The sequence below is a fragment of the Schistocerca cancellata genome, chromosome 10 (genome assembly GCF_023864275.1).
Source record: "Schistocerca cancellata isolate TAMUIC-IGC-003103 chromosome 10, iqSchCanc2.1, whole genome shotgun sequence".
Taxonomy (NCBI): domain Eukaryota; kingdom Metazoa; phylum Arthropoda; class Insecta; order Orthoptera; family Acrididae; genus Schistocerca; species Schistocerca cancellata.
In genome coordinates this window covers 39,311,772-39,332,837 of record NC_064635.1, presented here as the reverse complement: position 1 = coordinate 39,332,837, position 21,066 = coordinate 39,311,772, and the positions used below count along the sequence as shown (strand labels likewise).

The window sequence follows — 21,066 nt, the reverse complement described above, 5'->3', positions numbered from 1 at the left end:
GTAAACTTTTCACTACCTCTGTTAGGGTATAATGATATCCACATTCATTCAGACATAATCTTCCATAGTCTTACATGGTCCAAAGCCTTCTCAAGGTCGATAAATGCCACATGGGTCTCTATATTAATTTCTCAGTGGTTTTTATAATGTTTTGATTACAGGCATGTTGTCTGTACATGAACGACCTAAATTCATTTCACAAGACTGTCGACTATCACCTACCCTTTTTAATATTTACATCGACTTCATTCTTCGCAAATGGAAATGTATACAAAGGAATTAAGACAACGAATGAGGAATACCTGCCGCCCGGGATTAGCCGAGCGGTCTCAGGAGCTGCAGTCATGGACTGGGCGGCTGGTCCCGGCGGAGGTTCGAGTCCTTCCTCGGGCATGGGTGTGTTGTGTTTCTCCTTTCGATAATTTAGGTTAAGTAGTGCGTAAGCTTAGGGACTGATGACCTTAGCAGTTAAGTCCGATAAGATTTCACACACATTTGAACTTTTTTTCCTTGAGGAATACCTGCATATACTTTTGTTTGTTTGTTATCATCAAAACAATGAAGATGACCTCCAAAGATCATTATACTAGCTGAACGAAATTTGCAAGCAGTACAACTTCAAAATCTCTAGCAACAAAACGAAAATAATGGCATTCCGAGGAAGCAGCTATGACCTGGTAAACTTTTAAAATGCGAGTAGGTGATCACTTCTGTTTATTGTTGCAGGTGATCCACAATGGCACTCACATAGCAGTGGTGGTGGTGGAAGAAGTACCAGAGTGATTGCTGCTGACTTCAGTTTCCGGCATCCTTAGAGAAATGACATTTCACATATGACAGTATCCAAATATTTGGACAAATTTCCTGCAGCAGGTTCCATAGTGGACAAGTCACGCGGCGGTCATCAGCAGCATCTGGTGTCACTTGATGTTCAACCTTGTGTGTGTTGCACACACAAACACACACACACACACACACAAACAAACAAACACACACACACACACACACACACACACACACACACACACACACATACATACACACACACACACACCAATGCCACCAGCACAAGTTACAGAAGCAGCATCACCTCTCGGAGGACGACCCTGGCAGGTGAGTGCAGTTTACAGAATGGGCTCTGGTTCAGTGTAACAGGAATCCAAACTTCTTACGACAGCTGTTGTTCAGTGACGAGGATAATTTTATGTGCAATGAGAAGTAAACAAACAGAAGCATCGCTATTGGTCAGGTACAAACCCGTCAGGGTGGTGGTGAAAAAGTGATGGTTTGGCGCTGGATTTGGGACACGAGAATCATGGGTCTGGTGTTTACTGATGGAACCTTGAAGGGGAAAGGTATCTTAACAAGCTCCCTGGTTATGTGCTTGCAACGCTGTTGAATCCGCAGGGTAATTTCCCAAGTTTCTTTCAACAAGACGGTGATCCTCCCCACTATGCTACTGAAGTCAGTTTCTGGATGACCAGTCTGGAGATCGTTGGATAGGTAGGAGGTGTCCTGTCGAATGCCCGCCACGGCCCCCTGATCTTACACCTCTTCACTTTTATTTGAATTCAGATGTGTATGAGGTAAAAATCAACAATGTAGCCCATCTTTGCCGGCGTACTAATGCAGGCGGGAATGTCTTTTGGCCCACAGATCTTGCGACATGTGTAGCAGGACTGGCGAAAAAGGCTCCCTTTGTGTGTCCAGCGCAGTTGAGGTCGTATTTAGTACATGCTGTAATGGCTACTCTGACAAGTGTCCTAAACTTTAACACGTCAAACTCCTACACAAATAAAGATATCTTAAAACGTATTTCACATGTGTATTCCTGCTAAACAGCCAGTTCAAAATACGAGGTGCATTCAAGTTCTAAGGCCTCTGATTTTTTTCTCCGGACTGGAAAGAGATAGAAGCATGCGCATTGTTTTAAAATGAGGTCGTGTTCATTGTCAATACGACCCAGAGATGGCACCACCGTACGGCAGATGGAATTTTACTGCCAGCGGCGAGAATGACAACTGTTTTAAATACTTAAAATGGCGACGTTTTCCTTACTTGAACAGCGTGCAATAATTCGTTTTCTGAATTTGCGTCGTGTGAAACCAACTGAAATTCATCGACAGTTGAAGGAGACACGTGGTGATGGAGTTATGGATGTGTCGAAAGTGCGTTCATGGGTGCGACAGTTTAATGAAGGCAGAACATTGTGTGACAACAAACCGAAACAACCTCGGGCTCGCACAAGCCGGTCTGACGACATGATCGAGAAAGTGGAGAGAATTGTTTTGGGGGATTGCCGAATTACTTTTGAACAGATCGCCTCCAGAGTTGGCATTTCTGTGGGTTCTGTGCACACAATCCTGCATGACGACCTGAAAATGCGAAAAGTGTCATCTGGGTGGGTGCCACGAATGCTGACAGACGATCACATGGCTGCCCGTGTGGCATGTTGCCAAGCAATGTTGACGTGCAACGACAGCATGAATGGGACTTACTTTTCGTCGGTTGTGACAATGGATGAGACGTGGATGCCATTTTTCAATCCAGAAACAAAGCGCCAGTCAGCTAAATGGAAGCACACAGATTCACTGCCACCAAAAAAATTTCGGGTAACCGCCAGTGCTGAAAAAATGATGGTGTCCCTGTTCTGGGACAGCGAGGGCGTAATCCTTACCCACTGCGTTCCAAAGGGCACTACGGTAACAGGTGCATCCTACGAAAATGCTTTGAAGAACAAATTCCTTCCTGCACTGCAACAAAAACGTCCGGGAAGGGCTGCGCGTGTGCTGTTTCACCAAGACAATGCACCCGCACAACGAGCTAACTTTACGCAACAGTTTCTTCGTGATAACAACTTTGAAGTGATTCCTCATGCTCCCTACTCACCTGACCTGGCTCCTAGTGACTTTTGGCTTTTTTCCAACAATGAAAGACACTCTCCGTGGCCGCACGTTCACCAACCGTGCTGTTATTGCCTCAGCGATTTTCCACTGGTCAAAACAGACTTCCAAAGATGCCTTCGCCGCTACCATGGAATCATGGCGTCAGCGCTGTGAAAAATGTGTACGATTACGTCGAGAAGTAACGCCAGTTTCATCGACTTCGGGTGAGTAGTTAATTAGAAAAAAAATCGGAGGCCTTAGAACTTGAATGCACCTCGTAATGAGCCACTGACCCCCTTTGCATTTGAAACACGTATCCCAAAACCAAGACGGCGAATTTCTGAATGGCAGCCTTTGTCACCATAGTTGCGCACTCACCTACACATTCCTCACTCCATTGTGATTCCTCACAGCGTTAGACTTATTTAGGGGTATATCCAGACTATTGGCTCAAATGGCTCTGAGCTATATCCAGACTATTACCTCACGGTATAAAAGACGACACGAACAGCGGTTGCTTCAAAAGTGAGGATGAATAATCAAATTTTTCTGTCGCTCCGTGAACTTATTTCACAAACCGGTGGATAGAAAAGAGTGAAACTGTCAAATAAGTTTGACCATATACAGGAGCCATAAAATATCACAGTGCAGTCAGCGAGAGAAGATCCCCGTCAGTTGCAGCGGTCTAATTTGCGTGTCTGCTGCAGCCAATCGCGTAACCAGATATTGCATACGTCTCTACGGCAAAGCCTCGGTGTTGCCACAGGTCTATAGACAGCCACTGTTACGTTCTGCAGCTGTATGCGCTTCGCAGTTGAAATCTGGCAACAGTGCTGACAAGCTGTCAGGGATTTCCTTTCGCCAACTGTATTATAGCAGACTTCTTTCAGCCTGGGATGTCGTCGTTGCCTGGTCTGGTCTAATTTTTAATACCTTCTGTCATGCGTTGTGTCCTCCTTCACGCGTTATTTTGCTTTCTACGTAACAGAAATCCTCCTGTTTCATATTCTTCACTTTTCATAGGTTCTCACTAATCTCATTCCTGCTACTCCTCATAGATTTTGTTCTCCCCAGGTTTACGCTCAACCCATAGCGTCTACTGAGTAGAATCTTCATTCCATTCAGTAACTTCTGTAATTTTCACCCGCTGCCAATGAAGATAGCTATGTGTCATCGCATAGCATCACTGCTACTTTATCACACTGAATTTCAAAGCAATCGTGAACCTCTCTTTTATTTTTGTTACTGTGAATTCGACACAAAGATTGAACAGTACACGAGAAAAAGTGCATACTTGTCTCACACCCTTTCTAACCTGATAACTTATTTATTCATTTTCCACTCCTGATATCCTTTACTCGCACTTATACGTATCGCATATTATCTTTACCTGTATGTTACACCTCAATCGGTAAAAACGGAACCTTCCAGGATCACTCTTTGGTTCGTCTGTCTGACTGTTTAGACGATTTTTTTTCTCAGAAACGGGTATGGGTATCAATTGTACATTTATGTCACGCACTAAAGCCTTTGCTCCCTTGGTGGAGTAAAAAATTTAAGTTTCCAAGTCTATGCAATCATTATAATTAAATGTTTCCCTGAGATATGTAAGTCTCTTTATCATCTACGATAATGACCGGAGCTGAAGAAATGAATTAAAATTTCTGCTGTGGCGGGGACTCGAACCCGGATCTTCTTGCTGCTACCACAGAACAATGGTCAACATTGCTGTCCGAACTACCTAAGTTGAGTGCCCTGCCCAACCCCAACTTCAATTCGTATCTCCTGCTTATTTTCCCTTACATTGTCATTACTGCCAGGGCACTCTGACATTGGAATAGCAATCCAGCGTTGGACGTAATGTCTCAGGGGAATATTAAATTATAAGATCTGTAAGATCACCTACGGTACAGGACTTTCCCAATCCAGCGTTGGACGTAATGTCTCAGTGAAACATTAATTTATAAGATCTGTAAGATCACCTATGGTACAAGACTTTCCCATTACGTCCAACGCTGGATTGCTATTCCAATGTCGGAGCGCCCTGGCAGTAGTGATAATGTAAGGGAAAATAAGCAGAAGATATGAAGTGTTCGGGAGGACACTCAACTTAGGTAGTTGTGCAGCAATGTTGACCATTGTCCTGTGGTGGTGTAGTGGTTAGTATTTCTGCCTAGCTAGCAAGAGAACCCGAGTTCGACTCCGAGCCACAGTACACAATTTAATTCATTTCTTCTGCTTCGCTCAGTGCAATCAGTCATTTATGTCACATATTTTGGCACTCGCAAACTCACTAATTAAAACCTATATGGTACGTCTTGTTTACCTAGAATAATGAAATTTGGGAAGACGTAAGGTTAGGCAGTAGAAATGAACGAAAAAATATGAAAATCGCGAAATTTAGTTATATCACATGAAAAAATATTTTTCTGCCTCATTTGTTATCAGTTTGAATGTCTGTCCGTCTATTAAGACCCGTTTTTTTCAGAAACAGGAAGCGATATAAAATTGAAACTTGCATCACATACTAAGGCCTTTGCTCCCTTGGCTGTGTAGAAACCGTGAGTTCCTAACTCAATAGAATCAAAAGATACGACAGTTGCATCACACATTTCATTATTGTAGGTATTAGTGTCAGTTATTATTATTATTATCGGAAGATTTTGTAATTTGGTATGTGTTACTCCTGGACAGATGTAAGAGAGGGCAATGCTGTAAACTGATCAGGTTAAATAAGCAGTAAATAAGAAAGTAAATATTATGATGCTCGCGAACTCACACATTAATCCCTACAGAGTGTTCCCCATGACCTGGAATGATGAGATTTGACAGTAAGCAAGGTTTCACACTATAAGTCAAGGAAATTCCGAAAATCGTTTATTCGTAATTATATCATACGTAACAAACGTCTTTTTTGTCATGGCAAATGCGAAATATCCTAAAAAATTTAACCTTAAAACATTTCGAAATCCTTGGAATTCTGGGGACCAATATATTGCCATTACTGATGGATAACTGGCAAAACTCGTTGACATTCAGAATTCCCGTGTTGAATGAACTGTCTGCATCCATAATTATGTTTGTACGGAAACCTCAGATCGCGATTCCTACTTGTATTTGGCCATTAATTTTTTACGATAATTTGAAACATTTCGCACAATTTTACACTATCGAACTCTCTTTCTAGGTTGACAGATCATATAATACCTCTCGATTTTTTCAATTCTTGTCTCCATCGTCCAACGCTACTTCAGGACTGCCTCGCTGGTGCCTTTATCTTTCCTAATGTCAAACTGATGGTTGCCTCAGAGGTCTTCTGTTTCTTTTTCCGTTTTCATGTACATTATTCCTGCCGACAACTTGGATGCATGATATGTTAAGCTGATTGCGCGATAGTTCTCGCTCTTGTCCGCTTTTGCTATCTTCTAAATTGTGTGGATGATATTCTTCCCGAAAGTGTAATGGTATGTTATCAGCCTCATAGATTCTACACAGCAGCTTGAATAGACGTTTGGTTGCCGCTTCCCTCGATTATTTTAAAATTTTCGTAGGAACGTAATCTGTACTTTCTACCTTACTTGATCTTGAAACGTTCAAATCTCTCTCAGACTAACTTTAGTGGTGGGTATCCTACACCTTCCACATCCATTTACATTCCTTCTTCTGACACGCCAGTAGGCAGTTCGTTCCCCTAGAATTGGGTATTACCAAGCAGAATTTACTCATATATACTTACTGCTAGGTCTGCGAACATCTTAATATTTGAACTAATACTATCTCTTTAGACATTAACCCTTTCGTGGTCAAAATTATTGAGCAGTTTTTTTTTTTAATGAATGGCGAGCAGATAGTAGTTAACAGATAGGTATATTTATCATACAGAATATCAAATTTGCTCCAACTGTGAAAGTTGGTTCACACAACAAGGGGGAAGTATTCTTCACACTGCCCTTCCTTGGAGTTAAATGACAAAAACAACTTTTTCAATGCATGTCATATTTATTTGATAAATCTACTTCTCTTGTTACAATGATTGTTCACAATTATTTGCCATGAAATTTTCTGAAACATGGGTCTATGCAAAGTGGTATTTGACAATATGTACAAACACAGCGAGTGCTCTTTTCCGCAGCTTTGGTACTATAATGACGGCACGTCCAGTAGGCTTCTCCTAAAATGGGTCGATGCTCCCCTACAGCCACATGACGAAAATCTTCGGGTACTTTACCTCTTTTTGCCAGAAAGACAGGTTTTTGTCCACGCCTTTTTTTGGATGAGAAGTCAGCGATCAATTGTCTGGATAGATGGATCCTGTATGTGAGCTGATCATGCTGTCCACTTTCTCTTTTACTTATTTTCCACAGGATAAAACTGTTCACTGCAGCAACGTCCATCAGGAAACAAAATATTCTGTGCCACCATTTTACAGAACGTCTGCCAATAGCATACCTTTCTCGTAATTGATCAAACTTGTCGACACCACCCATTATTTTGTTGTAATCTGCCACAACTTCAGGACAAGAAATCTCTGTACTAGTACCATCCTTGTATTTTCCTTTTCACAGTGGCTGTTTCTCATGGGTCATGAACTGAGGACAGGAAAGTGACTGGACGGTTATCCATCCATTTTACTACGGAAATGGCTCCTTTTGTTTCAAACTGGAATTCTCCTCGTTCCAATTTTACGCTTTCCTTCATAAAATTGGGTAAATCAAAAGTATTTACATTATACTGTAGCTCTGAGGGAAAAAAAATCACAAAATGTGACGGAAACAGCACTGAAGGGCTCCTCTACAGAGCAACACTCAGCTATACAATGCCTCTGCGCGAAGGTACAGCAAAAAAAAAAAAAAACGGCGGAAACTTTCGATTGGAAGTAGTACCCTATACTGTTCACTAGGTGGTAGCACCGTACAGAGGTGGGAACTGTGAATCCCACGGGACTAGGAGCGAGTTCATTGTAGTGGGAAGCATGTTTCCCACGGCTCACGAAAGGGTTAAAGCACATCACATGCATCAGATATTACTATCGTGCCCGCATCTCGTGGTCGTGCGGTAGCGTTCTCGCTTCCCACGCCCGGGTTCCCGGGTTCGATTCCCTGCGGGGTCAGGGATTTTCTCTGCCTCGTGATGGCTGGGTGTTGTGTGCTGTCCATAGGTTAGTTAGGTTTAAGTAGTTCTAAGTTCTCGGGGACTGATGACCATAGATGTTAAGTCCCATAGTGCTCAGAGCCATTTGAACCATTACTATCGTATCCAAGGGGCACAGAGGCCCCACGCAGTACAGAAAAGTTAGCAGCGTTGTGTGAACAGCAGGCGTTAAGCGGTGAGATGATACAGCAATTCTTGTCAGATATAGAGATGATCGCTGCCTTTATCGCACTATTTTGCAGCGCCTGTCACGTGGAAGGACGCAGAGAATGGCTCAAAAGGGCGCCTTGCGAGTCTTTCCATACATATGTGATCGATACTGACGAGTTGGACTTCAACATATGTAAACTGGAAGACCCAGCTCTCAATACGTTTCGAGAAAATCGTGTTTGAAATTATTAGAAGTGCTAGTGTACTCGTTTCGATAAAAACTAAAACTAAACTCCACCAGGACAGAGCATGAAGGGCCAACTGTACCGAGCGGCATTCAGAAGCTCTGATGACGTGCGACTGTACAAAGTTCAGGCACCAGTAGGAAAAATTGCAAAAATTAATTTCAAAGCAACTATGGCATTAAATAAAAATCTGTGCCTCGCTCTTTATTAACCTCTTACGCAGACGTAAACAATGGTAATTAAACTTTCAAATAATTGCCGGGAATTCAGCCAGGTAACTCTTTCAGTGACAGCCGATATTTCGGCGGGAGTACACCTGCCATTTTCAAGGCCAAACTGCAACGGACAAGCGACGTACATGCAAATTTAAAGCTTCGGTTCTCAGACTGAAGCAGGAAAAATAACACACACACTGAACACTAGTGCCACCAAAGATGACCACAGTCAGAGCTATAGATTCTGTGACTACGCAGGCGAGGTAGCATTGACTCTGTCCCTCTGTTTTTTGACAAGGGAGAGAGCCGGATTCCAAACAGAGTTTAAACAAAAAAAACCATCCCTGTTAACGAGGTTGCTCGCTAATTTAACCTCAACTGCCTCCTTAATAACACTGTCCCAATAGCTGGACGTACATGCCAATATCTCGGTGTTATTATATAACATGGAGTGACCAGTATCCAAGCAATGTTCGGCAATAGCAGATCTACTTGGCTGCTGTAATCGTTTATGCTCAGTACATCGGTCCTCCACTGTCTTGATAGGAATACGATATACACCCGCCTTACGCAGTCCAAGATCATCCTTAACAGAACTCAAAAGCGTTCTAATTTTAGATGGAGGTCAGCAACCAAGTAGATCTGCTATTGCCGAACATTGCTTGGATACTGGTTACTCCATGTTACATAATAACACCGAGATATTGGCATGCACGTCCAGCTGTTGGGACAGTGTTATTAAGGAGGCAGTTGATATTAAATTAGCGAGCAACCTCGTTAACAGGGATGGAGGTTTCTGTTTAAACTCTGTTTGGAATCCGGCTCTCTCCCTTGTCAAAAAACAGAGGGACAGAGTCAATGCTACCCTTCGACCATAAATATAATAGACTGGCCCTGACGTCATTTTCCTGGCTCCAACATCTCTGAGCTAAAGTCACGTGAATGTTGGCAAAACATGGTTGTTTCGTGTTGCGCTTATGGCTGTACTCAGCGTTTTGTCAGGGGAAATGGCATTACATTTCACGTGTGTTTCTATGATAGTGCAGATGCGTTTATTGAAATCTGCTAAAGTGACTTTTATATGTTTTTTTTACACTTGAAATAGAGTATCACGTCAATTAAAGCGTTGAAAGTGATGCCTGTAAAGTCAGATTCATATTACATGTTGGAAAGTATCTGTATAGTTCGGTTACAGAAGTAAGTATAACTGTTTCTCGTCCCTACTCATAGGTTCCCTAAGGATGAAAACCGAAGGCAGCTTTGGATACAGGCCCTGAAACGGAAAAACTTTAAGCCATCTGCACATACGCGCCTTTTTGTATATACAAGTGAGATTATAATAAGGTAAGAGCACCTATAGTCGACAGATGAAGAGAATTTTTTTCTACTTTCTAATACTATTAAATAAATGTAGGCTCCAAAATTATTTTCTGAAACTTCAAAGTCTCACCTTTCATCTAAAATACCAATTTTTTTAAACTGATAGTTTAAACTTTTGTAAAAATAGTAGGAACTGAACCTTTGAAGTGCACGTAAAATCGCTACTCTAAAATGGACCTGTTCCTAAAGTCGACAATTTTGGCACCTATAGTTGACATAATTCCCATATCCCATTTTCTTTTATAAGTGACTAGAGCTCAAAACGCGGCGAATCCAATATTTAAAGTTTTGACACGAGCCCACTCTTACTGTTCAAAAGAATTTTAACGACATTTTACTTTAATTGATAGTTCATAGTAATTTCGTCCCACTGCCCACCAGAGGGGCGTTCGATGTATTTGTTAGATTTTATAAATGGTACTGTGAACAAATCCAGATCAAATATAGTTCTGACATAATTTTTCGCAAATAAGAAAGTAATTTTTGTTGGAAGCGTTTGGCAGTCAATTGAAAAATGTGGGTAAAATACGATACAAACATAGGATGGCAGACCGCTGATTTGAAATCCCGCCACATTTTGCCAATAGTCACGTGGTTTCTGTTGGAGCCACACCAGCCCTATAGCTTCTGCACAGCAAGGCCAGTCTACTAGTATCCATGGTCGAAGATGCTCCCTCACCTGCGAATTCGTACTCTCACTATCTATAGCTCTGACTGTGGTCATCTTTGGTGGCACGAGTGTTCTGTGTGTGTGTTATCTTTCCTACTTCACTCCGAGAACCGAGGTTTTAAATTCGCGTGTACGTCGCCTGTCCGTTGCAGTTTGCCTTGAAAATGGCGGGGTATTCTCCCGCCGAAATACCGGCGGTCGCTGAAAGTGTTACCTGTCTGAATTCCCGGAAATTATTTGAAAGTTGTACACGACAGGAGAAACTCAGCACTCACAATGGTGATTAGAAGTTCAAATCCGTATAAAATGTGTGTCGATGGGCATTTTCAAACGAAAATTGCACAGAATATCAAGTATTATGTTGTACATAATAGCCTCAAGTTTTACAATTTTAGCTGTAATATTTTTGGATATGCGTGTGTTTGAGTACAAGAATGCAATTTGTCCTATTTCTGTCCTTACAAAAGAGTGTCTTCTGTAGCCGAACGATGTTGGTAAACAAGACGATAGCAGCGCCGCGAGTGGGGAACAGTTGGAGATACTTCAGCACCGGAGGCGACGGCTCGGAGCAAGTAGTGTCACCAGCAGCCGGTAGACGGCAGGAGCTGCTGGCAATGGCTGCGGCCAGCCTGCTTTAGCGCAAACGATGACCAACAGATGGCAGAAGCAGGGTAGCAAAGCGTATTAGTAAGAGCCGTCATCCCCGAGCAAACGGCATTCCTTACAAAAAACTTCTATTCACATCCACATAAATTACGTTGTAAATGAATTTGACTAGTAACTCTAAGTAGTACGGATCGGATTATGTCAACTTTCCGAACAGGAAAGTCTCAAAAAGCAGAGACTAGTATCCAACATATTTATCAACAAAATCAAAATCTACAACATATTCTCCTCCTTAAATTGTACTATGCTGCTGCTACTTCTGCTCACTTAATAAGTTTGGGAGTATATTGGCTAACGTTCCATAAAATTAACAATATTGCCATCTGTCTGGAAGTTGCTAGAATGAACGCTTTTACAGCACAATGTTGCAGTGTCTTTGCTATTCCGAATTACGATGCAATGTTCCTCTGGATGTCCATGTCTGTGGGCGTTGCTGCAGCGTATATCCAAGGCAGCGCGCTCCGATCGAGGTACATAATCATCGACATGTAGGAAAGGGATTATTGTAGCTTTCGCGTCTCTCCGACGTCCTTACGATAAACGCGGCAACGTGGACTATGGTACTGAAATGCGTCCAAACAGGACCAAAGTGCTGTTATTTTCCTTTACTACCGAATAATAACCACGGATAGTACAATCGCTCTTTCCGTTTGGTAAGCTGTTAAAATTCGTTGTAGTAGATATTACAAGCAAAAGACAGAAAGGGCGACTGTAATGATATAATAACAACGGAAATGGGCGGAGCCTATGTTGTACGTGTTACGTCTGCCACAGACGGCCCCTGCCAGGCAGACTACACTCAAGACACCCCTGTGTACCATGTAACATAGACAAGCACTTGCAGGCGCAACCAAGAGAAAAACAATTCTTCAAAATAAACAGAACTTGGTAGAGACTAATGCGAACCTTTTTCTGCAGAGGCGCCTGACAGACACAGGGAAAATTGGAGTACTCCGCCGAACTCTGCCAGCTTTATAAGACCACCGCAGCAGCAGTACAGCCAGTTCCTCGCCGAGCTAGGACCAGCTCCGACAGACCTCACCGACGGTCTTAATGAATAGTCGTCTACATGTTATTTGTTTTCTTTGTGTGTATATAGTGATATTTCGAGAAGTGTAGTTCGGTTTCAATAAACGACATTATACTGAGTCTTCTTCAATACTGAGTATTTTTCACTAGGCCTATCTTAATGCGGAGATGCATGTACATGGGAAGAGGTTTGTGCGTCAGAATTAACTTTGCAAAAAAAAAAAAAAAAAAAAAAAAGAAAAAATGACGCTCATAAATCGGTATCGGAATTCGCTATCGTGCAACCGAATGGAGGTTGGTTTGTTTTCTGATCCATGCATTGCATCATCGTATTAAGACGACTAACAATGAATATTTGCTGGAAAACGTTAAAAATTGTCAGACGAGACAAGGAGAAAATTAAATAATGCAAATGAATACAGTAAACATTCATATTAATATTCATATTAGTGTAATTCATCTTATTTAAAATAACATTGTAAGACACCACTTTTTATTCCATCCGTTTACCAAGACGGCTACGAGGCAAGAGAGTGTAAGACAGTACTTCGTAGGGAAAAAAGGTGATGGGGAATATCTCAGACGTCTGGAAGCTGTAATGATAATATGTGGGCTATCTGGAAAGTAAGAAATGAATACCACAGCGAAAATCAATTTATTCTTATTTTGCAATAGTTCAAAAATGGCTCTGAGCACTATGGGACTTAACATATGTGGTCATCAGTCCCCTAGAACTTAGAACTACTTAAACCTAACTAACCTAAGGACATCACACACATCCATGCCCGAGGGAGGATTCGAACCTGCGACCGTAGTGGTCACTCGGTTCCAGACTGAAGCGCCTTTAACCGCACGGCCACACCGGCCGGCTTTTGCAATAGTTGGCTACACCTTACAGCTACATCGCTACATAGTTGCTGCTACGACTTGTTTCGTAGTGATGTACCAACGTTCCAATACCCTCGTCATAGAACGCAGCCGCCTGTGCTTTCCGTCACTTCTCTACGCTGGTCCACAGCTCGTTCTCTGTCCCAAAATATCGTCTTCATAGCCAGCGGTTCATGTAAGGAGAGACGAACATCAGTGCGAGCCAAATCCAGGCTGTATTTTCCCATCGAAAACGCTGCAGAGGTGACGTCCTCATTTGCCCCTGCGTTACGTGGCTGAGATCTGTCATGAAAAATGCAACGCAAGACAGGTACGCTATGTGGGGTTGCACGGAATCAGGAGAACCTTCCGAGTGGGCACTCGTACTTTGCTGTAAACACTACTGTTACAGGCATCTTTACATGGTGGGCTCAGAACTGAAAAGAGGGACCTTACGAGATCGACAGGCATAGACACAGTCCAACAACTGTGCTAAGCTACATCGGATTTTCGCTGTCGTTTCCATTTCGTGACTCGTCGGACATTACTTCCCGAACAGCCGCAGGAATTCTGAGATTAAACAGTCCCCTTGCATGATGTGGCACAATTTATCACCAGAGCTTGGACAACGTCATTCAACAACTCACTGAATACTGTCTGTTCATTCCTTTTGTTCCTGAACTCACATAACACGTAATACACTGATATGGTGTAGCAGTAGTTCGCCTTCCGTAATGTTCGCACATGCATTGACAATGCGCTGACGCATGTTGTCAGGCGTTGTCGGTGGATCACGATAGCAAATATCCTTCAACTTTCCCCACAGAAAGAAATCCGGGGACGTCAGATCCGGTGAACGTGCGGGCCATGGTATGGTGCTTCGACGACCAATCCACCTTTCATGAAATATGCCATTCAATACCGCTTCAATCGCATGCGAGCTATGTGCCAGACATCCATCATGTTGGAAGTACGTCGCCATTCTGTCATGCACTGAAACATCTTGCAGTAACATCGGTAGAACATTACGTAGGAAATCAGCATACATTGCACCATTTAGATTACCATCGATAAAATGGGGGCGAATTATCCTTCCTCCCATAATGCCGCACCATACATTCACCCGCCAAGATCGCTCATGTTCCATTTGTCGCAGCCATCGTGGATTTTCCGTTGCCCAACAGTGCATATTACGCTGGTTTACGCTACCGTTCTTGGTGAATGACGCCTCGTCGCTAAATAGAATCCGTGCAAACAATCTGTCATCGTCCTGTAATTTCTCTTGTGCCCAGTGGCAGAACTGTACACGACGTTCACAGCCGTTGCCATGCAATTCCTGGTGCATTGAAAGATGGCACGGGTACAATCGATGTTGATGTAGCATTCTCAACACTGACGTTTTTGAGATTCCCGATTCTCGAACAATTTGTCTGCTACTGACGTGCGTATTAGCAGCGACAGCAGCTAAAACACCTATTTGGGCATCATCATTTCTTGCAGGTCGTGGTTTACGTTTCACATGTGGCTGAACACTTCCTTTTCCTTAAATAGCGTAACAATCCGGCGAACGGTCCGGACACTTGGATGAGGTCGTCCAGGATACCGAGCAGCATACATAGCACACGCCCGTTGCGCATTTTGATCACAATAGCCATACATCAACACGATGTCGACATTTTCCGCAACTGGTAAACGGTCCATATTAACACGGGTAATGTATCACGAAGCAAATACCGTCCGCACTGGCGAATGTTACGTGATACCACGTACTTAAACGTTTGTGACAATTACAGCGCCATCTGTCACAAAGCGAAAAAAATTGTCCAACTAAAACATTATTTCTTTACGTACTACACGAATATGTAATTAAAGAAGGGTGTTGCTATTTAAAAAAACGCAGTTGATACCCGTTTGACCTATGGCAGCGCCATCTAGCGGGCCAACCATAGCGCCATTTCGTTTCCCTCTTCAAGCTAGACGAGTTTCGTTCTTTGTAGTTTTTTCGTTTGATGCTAATTTCGTGAGATATTTGGTGCGGTCACAATCAATGGATCACCCTGTATATACTGAAAACACCTAAGCGATTTTAAGAAATTCTACTATATCGCAGCAATCCGCCCTCTTTTATTCAGGGACGCGGGCTTCTTTTAGTCGAGCAGCACAAGAACTAGAATGAGATTTTCACCCTGCAGCGGAGTGTGCGCAGATATGACACTTCCTGGCAGATTAAAATTGTGTTCCGGACCGAGACTCGAACTCGGGACCTTTGCCTTTTGCGGGCAAGTGCTCTACCAACTGAGCTACCCAAGCACGACTCACGCCCCCTCCTCACAGCTTTACTTCTGCCAGTACCTCGCCCCCTACCCTCTGAACTTTACAGAAGCTCTCCTGCGAACCTTGCAGAACTAGCACTCCTGAAAGAAAGGATATTGCGGAGACATGGCTTAGCCACAGCCTGGGGGATGTTTCCAGAATGAGATTTTCACTCTGCAGCGGAGTGTGCGCTGATATGAAACTTACTGGCAGATTAAAACTGTGTGCCGGACCGAAACTCGAACTCGGGACCTTTGCCTTTCGTGGGCAAGTGCTCTACCAACTGAGCTACCCAAGCACGACTCACGCCCCCTCCTCACAGCTTTACTTCTGCCAGTACCTCGTCTCCTACTCTCAGAACTATACAGAAGCTCTCCTGCGAACCTTGCCCGCGAAAGGCAAAGGTCCCGAGTTCGAGTCTCGATAAGACACACAGTTTTAATCTGCCAGGAAGTTTCATATCAGCGCACACTCCGCAGAGTGAAAATCTCATTCTGGAAACATCCCCCAGGCTGTGGCTACGCCATGTCTCCGCAATATCCTTTCGTTCAGGAGTGCTAGTTCTGCAAGGTTCGCAGGAGAGCTTCTGTAAAGTTTGGAAGGTAGGAGACGAGGCGTGAGTCGTGCTTGGGTAGCTCAGTTGGTAGAGCACTTGCCCGCGAAAGGCAAAGATCCCGAGTTCGAGTCTCGTTCCGGCACACAGTTTTTATCTGCCAGGAAGTTTCAGCACAAGAACTGCCAGGAAAATGTAACATGTTACGAACATTTGCATAAGACACAGTTCGTCTCTGTATTAAGTTTGTATTTGCTGTTCGTTTTCATTATATCATTTGGATTTTCATAATTCTGTCGTGTAGGCAACAGTCTGCCCCGCTTTCCGCGAGCGGCCAAGTCTGCGTTGTACAAATGAGACAGTCGTAAGGTTTGCGCCACGCAAGGGCGTAGACAATTCGTCGGTACTGGCGTAGAGTGGATATCCAAAATACTCACGTAATCACGTTTGTATGGACTGCATTGCAGGACCTTCCGAGAACATCCGTCGTCCACACAAACATCCGAAGCCAGCCAGGTGCTCACAGGATTCAGCCCAGGTAGCCAAAGTGTTCTCCATCATCTTATGCGTCCCAGTCGGCGAAATATTCCGGTTACCTATTGCAGCACTTGCCACATACAGGATTTCACTTACACTTTGCCTTTTCTAGGTTCTCCACATCAATAACACTCACTCAATGGTCCCCCTCTTCTTTTTTCTTTTTTTTAACACGTTCCAACTTCACTGTCAAGAGTTCCTGAGTCAGAGTTTTATCACTTACATAAAAAAACTAAACTTCGCCAGAACATGCCATGAAGATCATGAAGGCCCAACGGTACCGACCGGTCACCGTGTCATCCTCAGCCCACAGGCGTCACTGGATGCGGATATGGAGGGGCATGTGGTCAGCACACCGCTCTCCCGGCCGTATGTCAGTTTACGAGACAGGAGCCGCTACTTCTTAATCAAGTAGCTCCACAGTTTGCCTCACAAGTGCTGAGCGCAACCCGCTTGCCAACAGCGATCCGCAGACTTGATGGTCACCCTTCCAAGTGCCAGGCAGCACTTACATCTACATCTACAGCTACGTGATTACTCTGCTATTCACAATAAAGTGCCTGGCAGAGAGTTCAATGAAGCACCTTCATGCTGTCTGTCTACAGTTCCAATCTCGAACGGCGAACGGCAAAAACGAGCAATTAAATTTTTCTGTCAGAGACCTGATTTCTCTTATTTTATCGTGATGATCATTTCTCCCTATGTAGGTAGGTGCCAACAGAATATTTTCCCAATCGGAGGAGTGGTGATTTCATGAGAAGATCCCGTCGCAACAAAAACGCCTTTATTTTAATGATTGCCACTCCAATTCACGTATCATGTCTGTGACACTATCTCCCCTATTTCGCGGTAATACAAAACGAGCCGATGAGCCGCCCTACTTTGTACTTTTTCGATGTCATCTGTCACTCCCATCTGATGCGGATCCCACACCGCACAACAATACTCCAGAATAGGGTGGACAAGTGTAGTGTAAGCAGTCTGTTTAATAGATCTGTTGCACCTTCTAAGTATTTTGCCAATGAATCGCAGTCGTTGGTTTGCTCTGCGTACAACTTTATCTATGTGATCGTTCCAACTTAGGTTTTTTGTAATTGTAATTCCTAAGTATTATTTGAATTTACAGCCTTCATATTTGTGTGACTTACCGCGTGATCGAAATTTAGAGCTCATGTGAATAACTTCTTTTCTTTATTCAGGGTCAACTTCCAATTTTCGCACCACACAGATATCTTATCTAAATCATTTTGCAATTCATTTTAGTATGGAAATGAAATGAGCGTTTGGCGTTGTTGGCCGGGAGGCCCCTAACGGGGCAGGTCTTATTACATTCGACGCCACATTGGGCGACCTGCGCGCCGGATGTTGATGAAATGATGATGAAGACAACACAACACCCAGTCCCTGAGCAGAGAAAATCCCCGACCCACCCGGGAATCGAACCCGGGCCACTTAGGACGGCAGTCCGTCACTCTGACCATTCAGCTATCGAGCCGGACATTCATTTTGGTCATCTGATGACTTTACAAGACGGTAAATGATAGCATCACCCGCAAATAATCTAAGAGGGCTTCTCAGATTGTCTTCTATGTCGTTACTACAGGGTGGTCTATTGATAGTGACCGGGCCAAATATCACACGAAATAAGCGTCAAATGAAAAAACTACAAAGAACGAAACTTGTCTAGCTTGAAGGGGGAAACCATATGGCGCTATGATTGGCCCGCTACATGGCGCTGCCATAGGTCAAACGGATATCAACTGCGTTTTTTTAAAAATAGGAACCCCCATTTTTATTAAATATTCGTGTAGTACGTAAAGAAATATGAATGTTTTAGTTGGACCACTTTTTTCACTTTGTGATAGATGGCACACCACGACACCATGGACTCCCGTTTAGGTGGGTCAGAAACCGTGCAGAACAGACGCCAAAGTACTGGCGTCGTATGTTGTTTGTGCACAAAACTCGCATGTGTTTGTGCCCTGATAATCTGTGACGACGTACTTTGAGACAACATCTGACGTCATCAGTCTCCTGGAACTACTTAAACCTAACTAACCTAAGGACAGCACACACATCCATGCCCGAGGCAAGATTCGAACCTGCGACCGTAGCGGCGCGCGGTTCCAGACTGAAGCAACTAGAACCGCTCGGCCACAACTGCCGGCCCCAGGAGAATGTCTCCCATAGCATACTACTGCTCTCAGCAGCCTGTGTCCGTAGTGTACTGCATGTTTTGAGCCGCCGTTGACCTCGATTAGAGCGTTTGTGCAGACGACCATGGACCTAGTGCAGCAAAAATGTGATTTAGCCGACACGTTTCCACAGACTGACGGTCAAATCCCGACGGTCCCGTGCCCACTGCAGTCGTAATTGACGATGTCATCGGGTCAACATGTGAACACGTAGGGCTGGTCTGGTGTAAGACGCCATGCTCAACAGTGTATGGTGAACGGTGTGCTCTCAAATACTTGTGCTTGCACCAGCATTGTACTCGTTCAGCACAGATGTCACAAATCACCATCTATCCTACTTTACAAAGCCTCCGAACCCCACGTTCTGTGAAGCGTCGTGGACGTCCAACCATTTAGCACCTAGTGATAGTTTCATTGTCCTTCTATCCATTCTGTAGATACGAAAGAAAAGGGCACAGGTCATCCCCGTTTACAAGAAGGGACGTCGAACAGATGTGCAGAACTATAGATCTATATCTCTAACGTAATCAGTTGTAGAATTTTAAAACGCGTATTATGTTCGAGTATAATGACTTTTCTGAAGACTAGAAACCTACTCTGTAGGAATAAGCATAAGTTTCGAAAAAGACGATCGTGTGAAACCCAGCTTGCGCTATTCGTCCACGAGACTCAGAGGGCCATAGACAAGGGTTCCCAGGTAGATGCCGTGTTTCTTGACTTCCGCAAGGCGTTTGATACAGTTCCCCACAGTCGTTTAATGAACAATGTAAGAGATATGGACTATTACACCAGTTGTGGGATTGGATTGAAGAGTTCCTACATAACAGAACGCAGCATGTCATTCTGAATGGAGAGTCATTTCAGGTGTGCTGCAGGGAAGTGTCGTAGAACCGTTTCTATTCATAATATATATAAATGACCTTGTGGATAACATCAGAGGCTCACCGAGGATTTTTGCGGATGATGCTGTAGTATATCGAGAAGTTGTAACAGTGGAAAATTGTACTGAAATGCAGGAAGATCTGCAACGAATTGATGCATGGTGCAGGGAATGGCAATTGAATCTCAATGTAGACAAGTGTAATGTGCTGCGAATACATAGAAAGAAAGATCCTTTACCATTTAGCTACAAAATAGCAGGTCAGCAACTGGAAGCAGTTAATTCCATAAATTATATGGGAGTAGGCATTAGGAGTGATTTAAAATGAAATGACCATACAAAATTAATCGTCGGTAAAGCAGATACCGGACTGATATTCATTGGAAGAATCCTAAGAAAATACAGTCAGAAAACAAAGGAAGTAGTTTACAGTACACCTGTTCGCCCACTGCTTGAATACTGCTCAGCAGTGTGGGATCCGTACCAGATAGGGTTGATAGAAGAGATGGAGAAGATCCAACGGAGAGCATCGCGCTTCTTTACAGAATCACTTAGTAATCGCGAGAGCGTCATGGAGATGATAGATAAGCTCCAGTGGAAAACTCTGCAAGAGAGACGCTCAGTAGCTCGCTACGGGGTTTTGTTGAAGTTTCGAGAACATACCTTCACCGAGGATTCAAGCAGTATATTGCTCCCTCCTACGCATATCTCGCTAAGAGACCATGAGGATAAAATCAGAGAGATTACAGCCCACACAGATGCATACCGACACTCTTTCTTTCCACGAACAATACTAGACTGGAATAGAAGGGCTAGAGATACTCAAGGTACACTCCGCGACACACCGTCAGGTGGCTTGTGGAGTATGGATGTAGGTGTAAATGTAGATGAACATTCGACCACCATCGCCGTTTTCGAGATATTCGTCCTTCCCTTTGTCAAAGACGCTAATCTCAATGGATTTGCTCATTTGCAGCCCATATCTTCGCTATGATGATCCCCCATCCGTGTCTACTCCGGTTACATACTTTCGTTATCGCGTCACTTGCCTGAAAGCTCGCCAGGAGCCACGCAACGTCGCAGTGGGCAGTGGTCGTAATGTTTTGGCTTAATCAGTGTATACAGAGAATAAGAGATGTAGGTACTGACCTGCAGTACGAAATATTCTCCAGCGTTGGTGGATAACACCAGCAAAACCGCTGGGCAGCATTGTAGGGAACTACCTGCAAAACAGCAATATTGCCCAATTGTACAATAATACTGCCACCTAGTGCAGCCATACTGCAGCAGTGCTGATAGCAAGACTATTGCAGCCAAATATTTCCATCAT

General features: G+C 43.7%; 1 non-coding gene across 1 annotated transcript; it reads right to left on the bottom strand.

Moving 5' to 3' along the window:
- Positions 1-15,493: 15,493 nt before the first annotated feature.
- Trnal-caa (transfer RNA leucine (anticodon CAA)) lies at positions 15,494-15,568 on the bottom strand. The gene has a single exon. It is a non-coding gene; the product is annotated as a tRNA-Leu (tRNA).
- Between the last annotated feature and the right edge of the window lie 5,498 nt (positions 15,569-21,066).